Below are 19,726 nucleotides of genomic sequence, written 5' to 3'. Positions count from 1 at the left end.
TTTGGTAATAAAATTAGGCAATTAAAGAAAAGTACTAGAGTGAAACCAAAATTAATCTTAAACATTATTATTCAGCATTTTTAAAGGAGCTGAAAATTACCAGTGTTGTTTCTATGATACGACGAAACAAAAAGCAAAAACAAGAAGTAGAAAATATAAATATTCCATTATCGGTTGCACCCTCTAAAATTCCCGCATCATTTTAAAAATATTTTCTAGCGTATTACGTTTTAAATAAATTTAATTTAATATAGTTTAAAATATTACATCGTTATTAGAAAAAAATAAAATAAAATGACGAATCAAAAAATTATAGATTATGTTTGCTAGCAAATATAAACAACAGCTTTAAATTTTAATACCATGCCGTACAACGTATTTCCTCACTTATTAATATTTAGTACTTAATTAGTAGCAATATTTAATCTATCAATCAAATTAAAGATATTATAAACTCTCAGTTAAATTTTTAGTACAAAATGCTAAGTAATAATTTTTTTTTAAAAAAAACAGTTGGTAGGTGATCTTTGTAGTTTGTATATGCTAATTTTTTTTTTTAATAAATAATAAAAAATTGTACGATTTTTTTAAAGAAAAAAATATATAGTATATGAAAAAAGGACCACGTCCGAAGCAGTCCTAAATTCTCTACCAGTACAAATGGTATGACATATGATTTAGGTACTGTTCAGAAAACATCTTACAGAAATATATTATGTAATATAAAGACAATTTGGATCCTCAGTGGCTTTGTTTTTCTCGGTGGATTCATTCGAGACTGGTGTGATAACTGATATATTATAATAATTATTTTTTTAAAAGTTGAAGACTAGAATATTGCTATATTAACTATGTATTATTATGTTGATTGTCATAATATGATAATCTATTCTCATAATTATTGTCATCAGAAAGGTAATAAGGATATTTATTAATCTTTGATTGTCATGGTATTATCAAAATTATAAATATAGTCGTTCAGGTGTAAGTTATTTGTAAAAACTTATTTTAAATATTTCTCAATTTAACATATAATTTTCAATTGACTAAAAACATAAAAACACTTAAAATAAGCTATTGTAAACACTTACTGCATGCAAATATTTCGATCACAAAATCAATATAATTCTACTCATAAGAAAAATCTGAGACTTAGGCTTGCAACAGTGACACCACTACACAACTATTATTGTCTCCAATCCCTGGATCACATCCATCTACCTAATTAAAAGGTACTCTAAAGTTTCATTCCACGACAATTTAGGAAAAAAACAAACTAAATCATTGTTTTACATCAGACCCCATCGCTAGTAGTTTATACATTTGATAATATAATATATGTAACTAAAAATCAATAACTTATTATATCTAAATGTTGAATTTGTTGAAAAATATTATTATTATTAATATTATGTTGAATACTGAATGTTGAATGTTGAATATTGAGTTACAAAATGTGAAAAATTAGTGTGTGATGATGTAGATAATGATGCATTTATTTTTGGACTAATCTCAAATGTGGATCTATAAATAGGTCTTCATTTGTGATGAAAAATACAATTGAGTTGAGAGAAAAATATTATAAAGTGTAGAGTTTGATATATTTTGAGTTTTGTAGTATTTACTTTTTACCGTAAATTTTTACTTTTTCACAACACGTTATCAGCACAATCGCTCGAAGGTTCTCTATAATTTTCGACGCTCCAAAATACAAGAAGAAGTCAAAAATATTCAACAAGTAAGAATTTTTATTTTACTGTTTATATATTTTTATTATGTATATATTAATATATGATATCATGTTATGAAAAAAAAATAAGTTTTTTTTCAAAACTTGTTATAAATCCTGGGAGGATGTTAAGACGACATCCCACACTTCCGGTAAGGGATACGACAAGTATAAAAGCCTCTAAGGTTCTTAAACAATATAATCATATTTGTATAATTTCATGTTATTATATAAAAGGTTGTCTACGACACCGATCTTATAATAATGTGATATGATATACTATACCTGACTTTATACTAAATATATTGGTATAATTTCACAATATTATATAAAAGGCTGTCTACTACACCGATCTTATAATAATGTGATATGATATACTATACCTGACTTTATACTAACTATATTGGTATAATTTCACAATATTATATAAAAGAATGTCTACGGCACCGACCTTATAATAAAGTGATATGATATACATAATTATTTAATTATGATTATCATTATATGCATCACATGATTATCACGATTTTTTATTCAACACATACTCGATTTTATTCCTTACCCCCAACGGTCACAAACGGTAACAAACGACTAGTTTTTGGTCTATAAATATGTTCACTCAAACTCATTTTCAATCACACCAAATTCACTCTTTCTCTCAAAAAAAAATTTTCTCCTCGGTTTTTTTCGAAGATGAAGATGATGACATTTATAAGGATATTTTTCATAACGACTATGATCATCATGCTCACGAGTCTTGTACTCACCAACGATTTTCCACCACATACTTTTTCTTTATTTGTACACGTACTTGTACTCATCGTTTATCCATTATTTTGTATTGTCATATTAATGGAAATTAACTTATAAAATGCATTGTTATTTTTCTAGTACCACTATGTCAAATTTGGCAAAGTTTAAATTCGTTGCTCTCGATATCACTAGAAAAGAGCAAAGAAATGTTAATGAGAAATCATCAATCCCGACTCAATGTATCTACGGCATTTCCAGAAGCAAATATCGTAAGTAAAAATGAAAATCAAAATCAAAGGCATAAACTAGATTTTGGTTGAGGTCGAGGATGTGGTCATGAACGTGGACGTAAAAATGATCGTGGTCGTGGTTATGGCCGTGAATATGAAAATAATCGAGATAGTTACTTCAATAACTAATCTCAAAAGAACGTCACGAACCACCCAAAAAGGCAGCATGAAAATATGAGTGAAAATAAAAATCACTCAAAAAGATATGAGAGTGTTTGTTATAAATGTGGCACTCCAAGACATTGGTCATGTACCCCTGAGCATTTATGTAAGCTCTTTAAAGTATCGATAAAGGGAAAAGAAAAAGAGACCAATTTTGTTGAAAACAGTAACCATTTAAATGGTTCAACTTATTTCAATGCTGCCGATTTTTTCAAATGATTTCGAGAACATTGATTAATATATTGATGAGACTGAAATGTAACATGCTATATTTTTCATGCATTCTTATGAAACATGCTATATTTTGCATATATATATTATCATTGATTTTATTTATTGCATTTTTTAAGTATGGAAAATGCTATGAGCAAAAATAAACCCATGGAAGTTTGCATACCCGATAGTGGTACAACGCACACCATTCTCCGAGATAAAAGATATTTCTTGGAATTAAAACCAACAAATACAATGGTGAATACAATATCAGGTCCTGTAGACTTGATTGAAGGTTGTGGAAAAACACATTTTTTGTTACCTAATGGTACAATTTTTTTTTTATAAATGATGCTTTATATTCACCAGGATCAAAAAGAAATTTGTTGAGTTTTAATGACATATATTCTCATGGGTATGATACTGAGACGATAACTGATGGAAATCAGAAATATATGTATCTTACCACATATAAATCAGGAAAAAAATATGTGGTTGAAAAATTATCAATGCTCCCTACTGAATTGCATTATACACATATAAGGTCAATCGAATCAAATATGGTGGTTAATAGTTCTTCAATATTAACCAATTGGCATGATCGATTGGAACATCTTGGTTCAATAATGATGCGAAGAATTATTAAAAATACGCATGGTCATCCATTGAAAGACCAGTAGATCTTTCAGAATAATAAATTTCAATGTAAAGCATGTTCTCTTGGAAAACTTATTATAAGACCATCGCCAGCTAAAATTCAAACATAATAACCCATATTTCTTGAACGCATTCAGGGTGATATTTGTGGGCCAATTCATCCACCATGTGGACCATTTCGATATTTTATGGTATTGATCGATGCTTCTAGCAGATGGTCACATGTATGCTTATTGTCAACTCGGAATGTGGTATTTGCAAGATTAATGACTCAAATAATAAAATTGCGGAATCAATTTTCCGATTATACAATCAAGAAAATAAGACTTGATAATGCTGGAGAATTTACTTCCTAAACTTTCAATGACTATTGTATGTCAATGTGAATTACTGTTGAACATCCTGTTGATCATGTTCATACACAGAATGGATTAACTGAATCATTGATTAAACGTCTACAACTGATTGCTAGACCAATGATTATGAGAACAAAACTCCCTATTTCTATATGGGAACATGCAATTTTACATGCTGCGGCATTAATTCGCATCAGACCAAGTGCATATCATAAATTCTCCCCATTGCAGCTTGCATTTGGTAAAGAACCAAATATTTCTCATCTAAGAATTTTTGGTTGTATGGTGTATGTGCCTATTGCACCACCTCAACGATAAAAAATGGGTCCTCAAAGAAAAATCGGTATTTATATCGGTTATGATAATCCATCAATCATTCGATATCTTGAGCCTCAGACAGGCGATGTGAAAGAGTGGGTGCCCGGTTAGTCAACTTGTGGCTAAAGGGCTTTTATGACTCTATGTATAAACAATCTTTGTTTAATATAATTTATATTCATTAATGACATTTTCTTTATCTTTCTTCATATTGTTATATTGTGATATACTATTGCTGTTTTGATAAAGACCTTGAATATAATATAGTGTAAGTAAGATGAGATAGTGAATAAAGAGAGATCACTATTATGAAACACATCTTATAGTCATTGTATATTCTAAACAGTTCCTAGTCAATTGAGCCGTCCGCAAATAAGGATAAGGATCGCTCGAGATTGAGACTAGCATTTGTGATGCCAAGTACCACGTTTCATTGGTAATGAACATGGAGATGTTCAAAGCATGCAAATGGATATTCATATGATGAATGATCGAACTACCCTATTCGAACTTTCCAAGTGGTTATCACTTATCGAGTGGATAAAGTCCGCGGTTTTGGTTGTACACCATTAGTCCTTATTACTTGAAATATCATTGAGACTTTATATGCTAGTACTGTACTTTGACTCATTTACCGACTCTATTGGGGTCATCAGGTGTCGGGACTGGGTACAGTTACGACACATAAAGGAGTCGATGCTTTGTTGTCAAGGATTCACCACATACTTGCGAGTGTGGGTATCCTATGCGATCTGAGGAGATATTAGTGTGACAAATCTCTGGCCAGAGTACTCGATGTGATTTAGGTTACTTGGTTTCCTAGTAGCACATGCGATGTCACTATTTGATCTTCAAGATGCATTGCATAGTTATCGAATCTCGAACAACTCTCGATGTACCAATGGTTGTTGATTCGATCGGGATATTTGGATGAAGGGACTGTACTGTATGCTAACCAAAATCTACTGGTTCTTGCAAGCACTATCAGTGATACCTAGGAAATCATGGGGCGATGTTGCTAGATGCTCTTACCATGATTCGACGGATAAGTCGGAAATTGTTGTTTCGAGTCACAAGGAGTTGTGAGCCCACGGCTAGATGTATCCCTGAACCATTGAGGGTTACACAAGTAATGGATTACTAAAACCCCGTAGAGATAGTTAAATTTAAAGAGTTAAATTTAATGAAAAAGAAGTTGGACTTCTTAACTAAAGGGAGTGAGATTTCCTAAAATGACATAGGGATGGACATTTTTGGAAATCACTGAATTTGGATTCAGAAAAATTATCTTGACTCTAAAAGATGCAGAAATGGTTTATGTGCACATTGGTGAAATCAATTTATCAATCGGAGTCACGATGAATTTTATATTAATTTCTAGAACAACGGGATTGCCTTGTTGGGCTTAAGTTATGGATTGTGGGCTTTAAGGAGTTAGAGTCCTAATACAATTATAACTTAATCTAGTCTAGAAATTATCTATAAATAGGCAGCAGTGTTCGAAAATTTCATACAGTTCATTCTTGAATTTTCGAAAATACTGCATCAAATTATTCAAGAGGATTTTCGAAAAATTCCTCTGTCCCTTTTGAGAAAATTCGGACTGTGATTTTTGTGAAAAATTGCAATCCGAATTAACAGATCAAATTTGTTTATTCTCTACGTAAAACTTCTGATTGATTTCTAGTGCAGTCAATCAGAGGGTTTCTGTTTTTCGTTCGTAGACCTAATTCCGGTGATTGATCGTGACGCCATCGGTTCCCGGGATTTACAAGAAGAGCAGATTAAGTTCTGTTGGTGTCCATAATCTCGCTTCGAGATTTTAAGGTAAAATATTTAATTGCGATTATTTTTTTTACTTACACATATTTAATCGTAAAAGTTTTGATACCCTTGATATGGAATCGTTCCATATAATAAAATAAAATTTTTAAACTTCCGCTGCACCGGGTATCAATTCTTGATTGATCTGAACACGTTTTCCAATAGTGGTATCATAGCCAGGTTGCTCAGATCAAACGATTAAATTGATCGATTGTACAAAATTTTTAAGCCTCGGTTTTTGAAACAAAACAAATTTTTAAAATTAAAATTTAATGGGCAAATCGGACAGCGATCGTCGCTGCCCGGGGCAGCGTTGGGCGCTGCCCAGGGCAGCGAGGGGCAGCGACGGGCTGCCCTGCCCGGGCCCCCTTTTGGGGCGCGGGCTGCCTGGGATTGTCCCGGGCAGCCCGAAAAAATTAACTTTTAATTTTTTAATTAAAATTTTAATATTTTGAAATTCTAGTTTTTGATTCGATCGAAAATTTTTTTAGATTGGTTCACGAGGCATCGGATCGAATTGTTCGAGTCCGAAAATTTTAAAATTGATTTTTGGATAAATTTAAATTTTTGGAAAATTTATAAATTTTATCCGTTAAATTAAATTTTATAAAATTAATTATTTTGGTACAATTGATGATAAGATATGATCTTATGGATGGATAAGATAAAATATGATTTTATCTTTTAAATTATGATGCCTTTGCATGCTTATCCAATTATTTAATTATTGAATTAATTTTTGGATAAAGGATGATCGATTGCCATGACCAATGTTTTAGGTGTATGTTAGGTAATTTACATTTGTCTTATTGTTGTTGGATTTTATTAATGGGCTTGGTTTATAGCCCAATATGATTGTCATTTGTAATAAAAAGTGGGTCTGGTTTATGGCCCATTCCCACCCCTAAAAATGTATCCCATATTTGTCATCGAAATTTATTGTAAATTTATGAGACTTAGTGGGAGACAAAGATTAGAAGACAAGGTGGGCCTAGCAGACAATGAAGACCGAAGAAATGTAAATTGGAAGCTCAATGTAATAGGATTGCATTGCATACTTGCATATCACCTAGGATTGGACTTAGACTTGTGATTGGCAACCACATGTCGATTAGTTAATGAGATCGATCATACTTAAATAATATATGATAGTATTGATGTATGCATGTTTAGACTAAATTGTATGAATCCCGCAAGCATACATAAATTGCATGATGAGACAAATTTTCAAAATTAAAATCCCTCATTTTAAATATGATTTAAAATTGATATCAAGATTAATAAAAAGGGAATTTAAATATTGTTTAAATATTCCTACCTTCCATCAACGATCAATGTATGAGATGCTACCCACGGATACGGTCCGGCTCATATTATTGGGGGGGCCCGTTCGTCGAAAAGTTGTACATTGGATCGACACATGTTGTAAGTTGGGTGGAACTCCCATGAGATTGGCTCATATTATTTGGGATCCACATGGCGACCGTCCATCACAACTTAATATTGATGGGTTATCTTGACATGTCACAATAAACAGCGTCATATTATTGGGCCCTTATTGGACATGAGGTAAAAACATGGGGGTTACTTTGGAAGTAATTGGGCTCTACCTTTTGAAAATTATGGTTGGATGATATTATTCGGGACTATGATTTGTCAATTGGACTCCATGTTCCCACTAAGGAAAGGAGATTCCCATTTTCACTAGAGGGTAGTGAAATCGTTAAAATAGTGGGAGTGAAATTCATAAAATTAAATTTTGCCATATTTTATGTCTTAGTAAATTAATTAAACAATCACTGATTATTGTCTGTTTCTTTTCAGTATTTCATTACAATGAATTCGCGAAATCCACTATACTCAATTCTTGAACAAAATAAATTTACTGGCGCAAACTATACGGAATGGTTCCGTAAATTAAAGATTGTTCTAAACTCGGAGAAAATTTTCTATGTGTTAGAAAAGAATCCTCCAAAGGAAGCACCGACTAATATAAGTCCAGAAGAATTGGCAAAACTTGATCAATGGTGGGATCATGATATCAAGGCTAAATGCTATATGCAAGCTTCAATGTCTGATGAACTCCAGAGGTGATTTGAGGATGCCGTGAATGCTGCTGACATACACATGCACCTCAAGGAACTTTTTGGAGCTCAGTCAAGGTCGGAGAGGTATGCCACCGTCAAAGAGCTCATGACATGCCACATGCGAGATGGGACTTCGGTCCGTGAGCATGGGGTACACATGATTGGGCTCATTGAAAAGTTGGTAACACTCGATTTGACATTGGAGCATGAGCTAAACGCGGACTTGTTACTTCTTTCACTTCCTTCGTCGTTTGACGGATTTGTGGTGAACTTCAATATGAACAAGATAGAGGCCACCCTTGAAGAGATGGTCAATATGCTTGTGTCTTATGAGGCCACATTAAAGAAGGATAAACCGGTACTCTTGGTTGGCTCCTCTTCTTACTCCAAGAAGGGGCCAAGTGGAAAGGGTAAGAAACATTCTGCCCCACCCAAGAAAATTGTACCACAAAAGAAGGCCAAGACAAAAGCTTCAAACGTGAACATATCCGGAGATGTTTGCCATCACTGCAAGAAATCCGGTCATTGGAAACGTAACTGCAAGGAATACCTCGAGCAGTTGCGAACTGCAAAGGGTATGTTTTACATTGAAATAAATGTTTCACTTAATACTACTTCTTGGGTATTGGATACCGGATTTGGATCTCACATTTGCAATGATTTGCAGGTGATGACAAGAAGTCGTAAGCTTAGGATGGTTGAGACCCAGCTGAGGCTCGGAAATGGTTCCAGAGTTGAAGCCAAAGCAGTGGGAGACGTTTATTTAGTTTTGCAGAACAATTTTAAGTTATTTTTGAGAGATGTTTTATTTGTGCCAGATTTAGTTAAAAACATTATTTCTGTTTCTATGCTTGATAGAGATGGTTTTTCTTGTAATTTTGTGAATGGGATTTGCAATATTTGCAAGAATGAATGTTTGATTGGAAATGGACAACTTGAAAACGATCTATATAACTTAAAATTAAAAGACGTTCCAATTAATTATGTTGATAAACCGGTAACAACAAATAAAGGGAAAAACGATAGTCAAAATCCGGCAAACCTTTGGCATGCTAGGCTAGGTCTTATTTCCTCAAGGAGGATGAACAAGCTAGTGGGAGAGGGCATGTTTGATATGTCTGATATTAACTCTCTACCTACTTGTGAGTCCTACCTAAAAGGAAAAATGATTAAATCTCCTTTCAAAGGGAAGCCTGAACGTAGTCAAAATCTGTTGGATTTGATCCATACAGATGTTTGCGGACCATTTAGTATCGGTACTAAATTTGGTCACACCTACTTCATTACCTTTACTGATGATTATTCGAGGTATGGGTATTTATATTTAATGAAATATAAGTCTGAATCATTTGAAAAGTTCAAAGAATTCAAGGCTGAAGTAGAAAACAAACAAGGTAGAAGTATTAAAGCACTTCGATCGGATCGAGGTGGAGAATACTTAAGTACCGAGTTTTTGAGCTATCTAAAAGAGAATGAGATTCTCTCTCAGTGGACTCCTCCTATGACACCTCAGCTGAATGGTGTCTCGGAGCGTCGTAATCGAACTTTGTTGGACATGGTTCGATCTATGATGAGCTTCACTGAGCTCCCACCTTCGTTTTGGGGCTATGCGCTTGAAACGGCGGTATTGTTGTTGAACAATGTCCACACTAAAGCAGTACATAAAACTCCATACGAGTTATGGAATGGCAAAGCTCCTAAGTATTCGTACTTAAGGATTTGGGGATGTCCTGCTTACGTGAAGAAGACAGTGGGAGATAAGTTGGATAGTCGATCCACCTTATGTTATTTTGTAGGATATCCGAAGAATTCAATCGGATATTATTTCTATCATCCTACTGAAACAAAAGTGTTTGTTTCAAGGAATGCCACCTTCATGGAGAAGGAGTTCATATTAGATAAGAAAGGCAAGATGATGGAACTCGAATAAATTCGAGAAGAACCCGAGATACAAAATAACGATCCTACACCTCAGGAACCATTGATTGACACGCCTATATCTAGGAGATCCGAGAGGACTTCTAGACCTCCTATTCGATATGGTCTTCTTCTTGAAGGGGATCAAAGTGAACCCGACATTGGATGTGATCCAAGAAACTTCAAGGAAGCAATTTCTGATGCGGATTCTAATTTATGGCTTGAAGCTATGCAGTCGGAAATAGATTCGATGCATTCGAACCAAGTTTGGTCTTTAGTAGATCCTCCCGATGGAATTGTTCCAATTGGGTGTAAATGGATCTACAAGAGAAAACTTGGGCCTGACGATAAGGTATTGACCTACAAGGCACGATTGGTGGCAAAAGGTTATACTCAAAGACAAGGAGTTGACTATGATGAAACCTTTTCACCAGTCGCAATGTTCAAGTCCATAAGAATCCTTATTGCCATAGCAGCTTGGTATGACTATGAGATATGGCAAATGGATGTAAAGACTGCATTTCTTAATAGAAATATTAAGGAAGAGATTTATATGATGCAGCCTGAGTGATACACATCCATAGGAAGCGAGCATAAGGTATGCAAGCTTCAGAGATCAATCTATGGTCTCAAACAAGCATCAAGAAGTTGGAACCAGAAATTTGATGAAACAATAAAGAATTTTGGTTTCATCAAGAACCCGGAGGAACCATGCGTGTACAAGAAAGTAGTTAAGGATGCGGTAACATTCTTAGTACTTTATGTTGATGACATCCTACTAATTGGAAATGATGTAGGGATGTTGCAGTCAACAAAGATATGGTTATCAGGTAGATTCTCGATGAAGGACTTAGGTGAGGCATCCTATATTCTAGGAATACAGATCTATAGAGATAGATCTAAAAGAATAATAGGACTCACTCAATCAACCTACATCGACACCATATTGAAAAGGTTTTCAATGGATGGGTCCAAGAGAGGACATCTACCTATGTGTCATGGAGTTTCTCTATCCAAGTCTATGTGTCCCAAGACTGATGAAGAGATAGAGAAGATGACACACATACCATATGCGTCAGCCATAGGTAGTATCATGTATGGGATGATATCTACAAGACCGGATGTGGCCTATGCTCTGAGCGTCACGAGCAGATATCAAGCCAATCCCGGTCAAATGCATTGGAAAGCCGTGAAGGATATTCTTAAGTACTTGCGAAGGACTAAGAATTTATTCATGGTTTATGGAGGGAGAGAATTGAAGTTGGAAGGCTATACTGACTCTAGCTTCCAATGTGACGTGGATGACTCGAAGTCAACCTCTGGATTTGTATTCGTGCTCAATGACGGTGCTGTCTCTTGGAAAAGTTCCAAGCAGGACACCACAGCGGATTTCACCACTGAGGCAGAATACATTGCAGCATCAGCTGCGGCTAAAGAGGCGGTTTGGATAAGGAAATTCATCCAAGAGTTGGGTGTAATTCCTGAAGCTGTTGGTCCAGTCCCGGTGTACTGTGACAACACGGGTGCCGTTGCTCAGGCAAAGGAACCAAGGTCTCATCAGAAGTCCAAACACGTACTGAGAAAATACCACATCATCCGGGAGATCGTGGAAAGAGGAGACATCACTGTCGAAAGAGTGGCCTCTACAGACAATATCGCTGATCCACTTACTAAGCCCTTGCCAGGACCATTGTTTGACAAACATCGCGAAGCAATGTGATTACGTAGTATGACTAGTTGGCTTTAGGGCAAGTGGGAGATTGAAAGAGTGGGTGCCTGGTTAGCCAACTTGTGGCTAAAGGGCTTTTATGACTCTATGTATAAACAATCTTTGTTTAATATAATTTATATTCATTAATGGCATTTTCTTTATCTTTTTTCATATTGTTATATTGTAACACCCAATATTTTTAGCACGTAAATTCGCATGCATAATTAGGGATTTTATTTATTTAGAATTTTAGATTATGGGTTAAATAATTATGTGAAATTATTTGTGCATGTTTTAAGTTATTTTTAAGCATTTAACCCATAATTAGTGATTTTCACGATTTATGGAAATTTAATTATTTTAAGCATTCTACCCAAATTATTTTTATGAGTCTTTTTAAGAGCCCAAAAATATTATTTTGAGTTTTATCTCCTCAAAATTATCAGTAATTAATTATATATATTTTTAGGAGTCCGTTTTATCCAAATTTAGCCAAAATATTGACTTTTAATTACTTTTAAAATTTCCTAAAATAAATATTTCGGGATTTTAATTAATTGTTATGTTAGTTAGAATTTTTAAAAGTTAGGATTATCTTATTTATGTTATTATCTCCCTATATTAGTTATAAAAATCCTATCTACCCAAATTAAATCTTAAGTCTACCCCAAAACTCACGCTCAATCCCTTTCTCTTCAACCTAGCCGCCTTCTCCACTCTTCTCCTTCCCCATTCAACGACCAAAAAGCCTCAAGGACTCCATTGTTGATCGATTTTTCAAGCTCCAAGGTGGTTGATCATCGCCCCGTTGTCCCGGAATCATCATCTACATCTCTTTCTTTCCATTCAACGGTGCAAGGCATGATTCTTTCTCTATTTTTCGTGCCATATCAGTTATTATGCGTGTGTGTGTGTAGGCATCAGACTTTTCATTGAAATTTTCAGAAGATCAAATCGGTTTCTGGATGTTTGCGCATGGTTCTTGTATTTTGTTGATCATATTCACGTTTTTTCCTAGCCATGGCTTGTATGAATGCTGGTCAAGGTTCTTCAGGGTCCCTAGGCTAGGTATGTCTTGGTGGTTAAGGCTGGAGAGGGCTAGGAAAGGGCTGGACTTGACTGCACCAACTTTGGTGCGGATCGGCGCAGGTTTAGGGCTAGTGGAAGGGGCTTCGGTTATGGTGGTTCAGGCTGCATGGGGATGGGGGCTGGTGCAGGTTAGGACCACCTAGACGTGGGCCACGTCTGGGCAGCGGAGCTCCGGCCAGGGACGGCCGGAGCAGGGTGGCAGCAGCCCTTCTCTAGAAGGCCTGCTGCTCGCGGCCGAGGAGGGCTGGGAAAGGAGGGGATCGGGTTTTGGGCTGGGGCTGGGTTTGGGCCGGGTCTTGGGGTCCGGGTCGGGTATGGTAGGTCATGGGTCGGGTCAGTAGGGTTCGGGTCCGGGTTAGGTGTAGTAACCCAGATTCCATTTTAAGATAATAATATGTTAAACATGATTAAGGGTTAGTAATTTCGGAGTGTTATTGGACTTCGGAAGAAAATATGGGCTTTTGAGTTTGGGCCGGATCGGAAGCTCCAAACCCGAATCGGAAGCTCCAAACCCAGATCGGAAGTTCCGATCCTAGCCACTTCGGAAGCTCATCGGAAGCACAGAGATCGGAAGCTCCGATCCTGGAACGAACGTTCCGATCTCCAGCTGCCAGCAATGCTCGATGACTCAGCCGCAAGTTTTGACAAGTGTTGATCGGGGGTGAGATCGGAAGCTCCGATCGTCGGATCGGAAGTTCCGATCCTGGCGTGTCCTGCATGCACGCAATGAGCTGGATCGGAAGCTCCGATCCTGAAATCGGAAGTTCCGATCCTGGCCGGGAATTTTGCCTATAAATAGGGCTCGTTCGATTTTATTTTGAAATACGAATTCCCGAGTTTCCTTCTATAGTTATATAGTGTGAGATATACACTTGAGGGCCCTATCGGTTATAATAGAGGTTCTGGAATAACCAATGTGTGGTTATAGTCATCCGGAACTAGCGATTCCAAAGGGCTAACTACGGATGAAGGTATGGTTCGGGAATCTATTTAAGTTTTGGGAGTACTTATTAGCTTAGTTAAGGCTTATAGAATTTATGTAGTGATACGGTAAACTTTTGAATATAGGCTTGGAACCTAGGATCCTACTTTACTTGAACTAGCCTAGAGGTACGTACACATTGACTGAGATTGCCAGCGAGTATACATGTTTATATGTTGCATTTATTTGGTATTATTATATGGCATGATGTATGCTTTATCGTCTTCTATACTCATATGTCATGTGCATATACACGTTGAGCCTATACCTTGTTATACCTGACTATAGAGCCACTCAGCTCTATACTCGATATTCTGTCACTGAGAGTACCGTGACGGCGGGGGCATTTATGTCTGTCTACTCTGGTGTACTGGACGAGTGTGGTTGCACCCAGAGGTTGATCCGTGCGGTGGAAGCACTCATGTGGTGCCGGTTCTGAGCATGACTTTTCAGATGACCCTGTACCAGTCATCATGTTGCATGCATTATATACATATGTTTACTCATGTCTATGTACTGGCGCGTTAGCGCTCACGTCCTAGTTGTTATCTTGGACACCCTATTCCATGGGGCAGGTCGCAGGATGGACGGAGCTGGTTGTTCAAGGCAGGACTAGGGAGCAGGAGCCTTGAGGATTTTACTATACAGCAGGATTCGATATAGCTGTATAATGTTTACTGTTTAAGATTTCGATTTGGTTGTATCACTACAGATTTAAGCCTGAATTATGTTACTAAGCTGATATGTAACTTATGGTTTTGTTTCCGCATGTTTTACTCTGTTAAGTTATTTTGCTGTATTAAGTTTAATGCATGCTATTAATTGCCAGTTAGTAGGTGATACCATGCAGGGTCACTAAATTTTTGGTATTAGAGCATGCTTAGATTTTGGGATTAGTACTTGGAATTTAGTTTAGTCTTGAGTAATTCTTGCGCATTTGGGATTTTAATGTGCAATTCTTTTCAGGATATGGCTGACGAGAGTCATGGTAGTGTTGGCCAGGGAGGTGGTCATCATCATCGTCATCATCGCCATCATGATGATCAACATCATCATAATAAGGGTAGACGTCGCTACTCTATCAATAAGTTCATGCAAGTAGGACCGAAACCTTTGGTGGGAGGCGAGAATCCTGAACAGGCGAGGAGTTGGATGTCTAAACTCGAGAGTACTTTTCGTGCTTTCGATTGTACTGAGGATCAGAAATTGGAAGTTCTAGAATTCGTTCTAGAGGATCGAGCACGTTTTTGGTGGGATGCCAAAGCTGCTCAGGCACGTACTGAGAGAGGACAGGTGACTTGGGGGGATTTCTGTCGGGAGTTTCAGAAATTGTATTTTTCTCCGGCTGTTCGCCAAGCACGATCGATGGAGTTGCTTACTCTGAGACAAGGATCAATGACTATTGATCAATATCAGCAACGATTTCTTGATCTGCTACCTTTCAGTCCCCATATCAATGAGAGTGATGCGTCGAAATATGATATCTTTCTACAAGGTTTGAACCAAGATATCTACTCTGAGGTTGTCGTCTGTGATGACCCGGTATCTTTTGAGACTTTAGTGAACCGTTGCCGTCTTGTGGAGACCAGCAACAGACGAGCACAGTTGATGATGCCAGCACAGCCTAGTGGATCTTTTGAGCCTCGAGCTCAATCTGTTGTGCAATCTGGACCTACGTCTTCTTCTACTCCTACTACTTCATCTGGATCTCGTGGTTCACGAGGTATGTTCCGTTTTGGAAAGAAAAAGAAGAAGAAGGAGTTTTGTAGCCATTGTGGAGGGAAGCATCCTGCAGCTTCATGTCGGAGAGCTGCTGGTGCTTGTTATATTTGCGGTCAGCAGGGACACCTGCGGAGAGATTGTCCTCAGCGCATGGGTTTTGCTAGTGGATCGGGATCACAGGTTGGATCTCAGGCTTCTTGTTCCATGTCAGCAGCCAGCACCACAGAGTTCTTCTGGTTATCGTCCACAGACTCAAGGGCAGGTGTTTGCTCTGTCTCAGGAGCAGGCTACAGAGGGAAGCGATCGCATGTTGGCAGGTACCTTTTTGTTATGTGGTATTCCTGCACTTGTATTAATTGATACTGGAGCATCGCATTCTTTTATTTCTAGTCTATTTGTTAAGAGACATAGATTACCTTATGTATCATTAGATATGGATTTAGTTGTATCTACTCCGTTGGAGCAAGAGATAGTAACTAAGCGTCTAGTGATGGGTTGCCTTCTGGAGTTTGAGGGTAATACGTTATCGGCTAATTTGATGATATTAGCGATGGCAGATTTTGACTGTATCTTGGGAATAGATATGCTGACTTTGTATCACGCTACTGTGGATTGTTATCAGTGTCTGGTACAGTTTCATCCGGATGAGGGTGATAGCTGGTATTTTTATGGTGAGGGTGCGCGACCTCCGATGCCACTTGTTTCGGCTCTGAAGGCATGTCATGTCTTGGATTCAGGTGGGGAGGGCTACCTCATCTATGCAGTTGATATGTCCACGAGTAGTACAGGTATTGATCAGTTACCGGTTGTCAGCGAGTTTCCTGATGTATTTCCTGATGAGATTCCTGGTTTTCCTCCGGTACGAGAGGTTGAATTTGGTATTGATTTAGTACCAGGAACTATGCCTATATCCTGAGCACCTTATCGTCTGGCACCGTCCGAGATGAGGGAATTGAAACAGCAGTTACAGGATCTGCTTGATAAGGGATATATTCGTCCGAGTGTTTCTCCGTGGGGAGCACCTGTTTTATTTGTCAAGAAGAGGGATGAATCAATGCGATTGTGTATTGATTACAGGCAATTGAATCGTGTCACCATCAAGAATAAGTATCCTTTGCCGCGGATTTATGATCTGTTCGATCAACTACAGGGTACTTCTGTTTATTCAAAGATAGATCTGAGATCTGGATACCATCAAATGCGGGTACGAGACTCAGATATATCTACGACTGCTTTTAGGACCAGATACGAGCATTATGAATTTCTGGTGATGCCATTCGGTTTGACGAATGCACTGGCAGTCTTTATGAATCTGATGAATCAGATATTTCGAGAGTATCTGGATAGATTTGTCATTGTCTTCATTGATGATATTCTTGTCTATTCTCATGACAAGGATGAGCATGCACAACATCTAAGGATTATTTTACAGACGTTACGAGATAAGCAGCTGTATGCGAAATTGAGCAAGTGTGAATTTTGGCTTGATCGAGTAGTGTTTCTTGGTCATGTGATTTCTAATGAAGGGATATGTGTTGATCCTAGTAAGATAGAGGCAGTGCTGAACTGGTCTCGACCGACGACGGTTGCTGAGATTCATAGTTTCTTGGGTCTAGCTGGATATTACCGTCGGTTCATCGAGAATTTTGCACAATTGGCAAGGCCTTTGACTCAGCTTACACGGAAAGATGTTGCCTTCATTTGGTCCTCGGATTGTGAGGAGTCATTTCACGAGCTGCGTAGACGTCTTACTACTGCACCTGTGCTAGCTCTACCTTCTGGATCAGGAGGTTATGTTGTCTATACTGATGCCTCTGGTCAGGGGTTAGGATGTGTTTTGACACAACATGGACATGTTATTGCCTATGCTTCTCGACAGTTGAAGACGCATGAGAGTAATTATCCAGTGCATGATCTCGAGTTAGCTGCCATTGTATTTGCGCTCAAGATTTGGAGGCATTATCTTTATGGCGAGAAATTTGAGATATTCACGGATCATAAGAGTTTGAAGTATTTATTCACTCAGGAGGAGTTGAATATGAGACAGAGACGTTGGATGGATCTTCTAAAGGATTATGATTGTGAAATCAAATATCATCCAGGTTCTGTTAATCTGACTGCTGATGCCTTGAGTCGGCAGGTGAGACTTTCTGCACTTCAGACTAGTGAAATATCTCATATGATTCAAGAGTGTTGTTCATTAAGTTTTACGCTCAAGCACAAGAAAGGGAGGAATGAGATTCGTTTGTATACTATTCTATCTGAGCCAGCATTGTATTCTCGGATCAGAGATGCTCAGATATCTGATGTTAAGACTCAGCGTTTGGCACGTCTAGCCAATGGAGTTAATACATCTGGATTCCATTTTCAGGCAGATGGTTTATTGTGCCTATCTAATCGAGTGGTTGTACCTAATGATGCGGAGCTCAGGAACGATATTCTTTCTCAAGCTCACAGGAGTCGATTATCAGTCCATCCTGGAAGCATGAAAATGTATAAGGATTTGCGAACTAGATTCTGGTGGAAAGGGATGAAGAGGAGTGTGTATCAATTTGTTTCGAGATGTTTGGTTTGTCAACAGGTCAAGGCTGAACATCGAAGACCAGGTGGGTTACTGCAGAATCTTGAGATTCCCGAATGGAAGTGGGAGCACGTGACTATGGACTTTGTTATCCACTTGCCTATGACGTCACGTCAGTGTGATGCTATCTGGGTTGTCGTTGACCATTTGACAAAATCAGCACACTTTATTCCTTATAACCGAGAATATTCTTATGATTGCATGACACGTTTATATATCCAGGAAATAGTGCGATTACGTGGGATTCCAATGAGCATAGTCAGTGATAGAGACCCGCGATTTACCTCACGATTTTGGGGTAGTTTTCAGGAGGCGTTGGGTACCACTCTGAGTTTGAGCACTGCATATCATCCGAAGACTGATGGGCAGTCAGAGCGAACGATTCGTACGCTGGAGGATATGCTACGTTCTTTTGTCATGAATTTTGGCTTATCTTAGCAGGACCAGTTATCCTTGATCGAATTTGCCTACAATAACAGTTATCATCGTAGTATTGATATGACACCTTTCGAGGCATTGTACGGTCGACGGTGTCGTACTCCGTTATTCTGGGATGAAGTCGGGGAACGACAAGTCGAGGGTCCTGAATTGGTGCAGCAGATTGTAGACAAGGTAGATTTGATCAAGCATAGGATCAAAGTTGCTCAAGATAGACAAGCCAGTTATGCTAATATTCGCCGCAGGCCACTTCAGTTTGAGCCTGGTGAATATGTATTTCTCCGAGTATCACCTTTCAGAAAGGTGATGAGATTCGGCGTGAAAGGCAAGTTGTCTCCTCGTTTCATTGGGCCTTTCCAGATACTGGAGAAGATCGGAGATGTTGCATATCGTTTGGCTTTACCGCCAAATCTTTCCAGTATACATAATGTTTTTCATGTGTCGTTGCTTCGACAGTATATAGCTGATGAATCTCATGTGATTCAATCTACTGATATTCAGCTAGAGCCAGATCTGTCTTTTGTTGAACGACCAATCCGTATCCTAGACAGGAAGGAGAAAGTTCTTCGGATCAAGACTATACCACTTGTGATGGTACAGTGGCAACGCCGAGGCGTTGAAGAAGCAACTTGGAAAACTGAAAGTCGTATGCAAGCGAAATATCCTGAGTTATTTGCTTTGTATTTTTGATTTACCATGTAAGATGTAATTACAGTTGTTGTAATAAAACATGGTTTAATGTTTCATATTGTTATCTTGATTTTGTCTTTAGATGTTATTTCACGGACGAAATATCTAAAGGTGGGGAGAATGTAGTAACCCAGATTCTATTTTAAGATAATAATATGTTAAACATGATTAAGGGTTAGTAATTTTGGAGTGTTATTGAACTTCGGA

The sequence above is a fragment of the Henckelia pumila genome, chromosome 4, assembly GCF_033568475.1.
Source record: "Henckelia pumila isolate YLH828 chromosome 4, ASM3356847v2, whole genome shotgun sequence".
NCBI classification, from domain to species: domain Eukaryota; kingdom Viridiplantae; phylum Streptophyta; class Magnoliopsida; order Lamiales; family Gesneriaceae; genus Henckelia; species Henckelia pumila.
Note: the sequence above shows the minus strand (reverse complement) of the source record.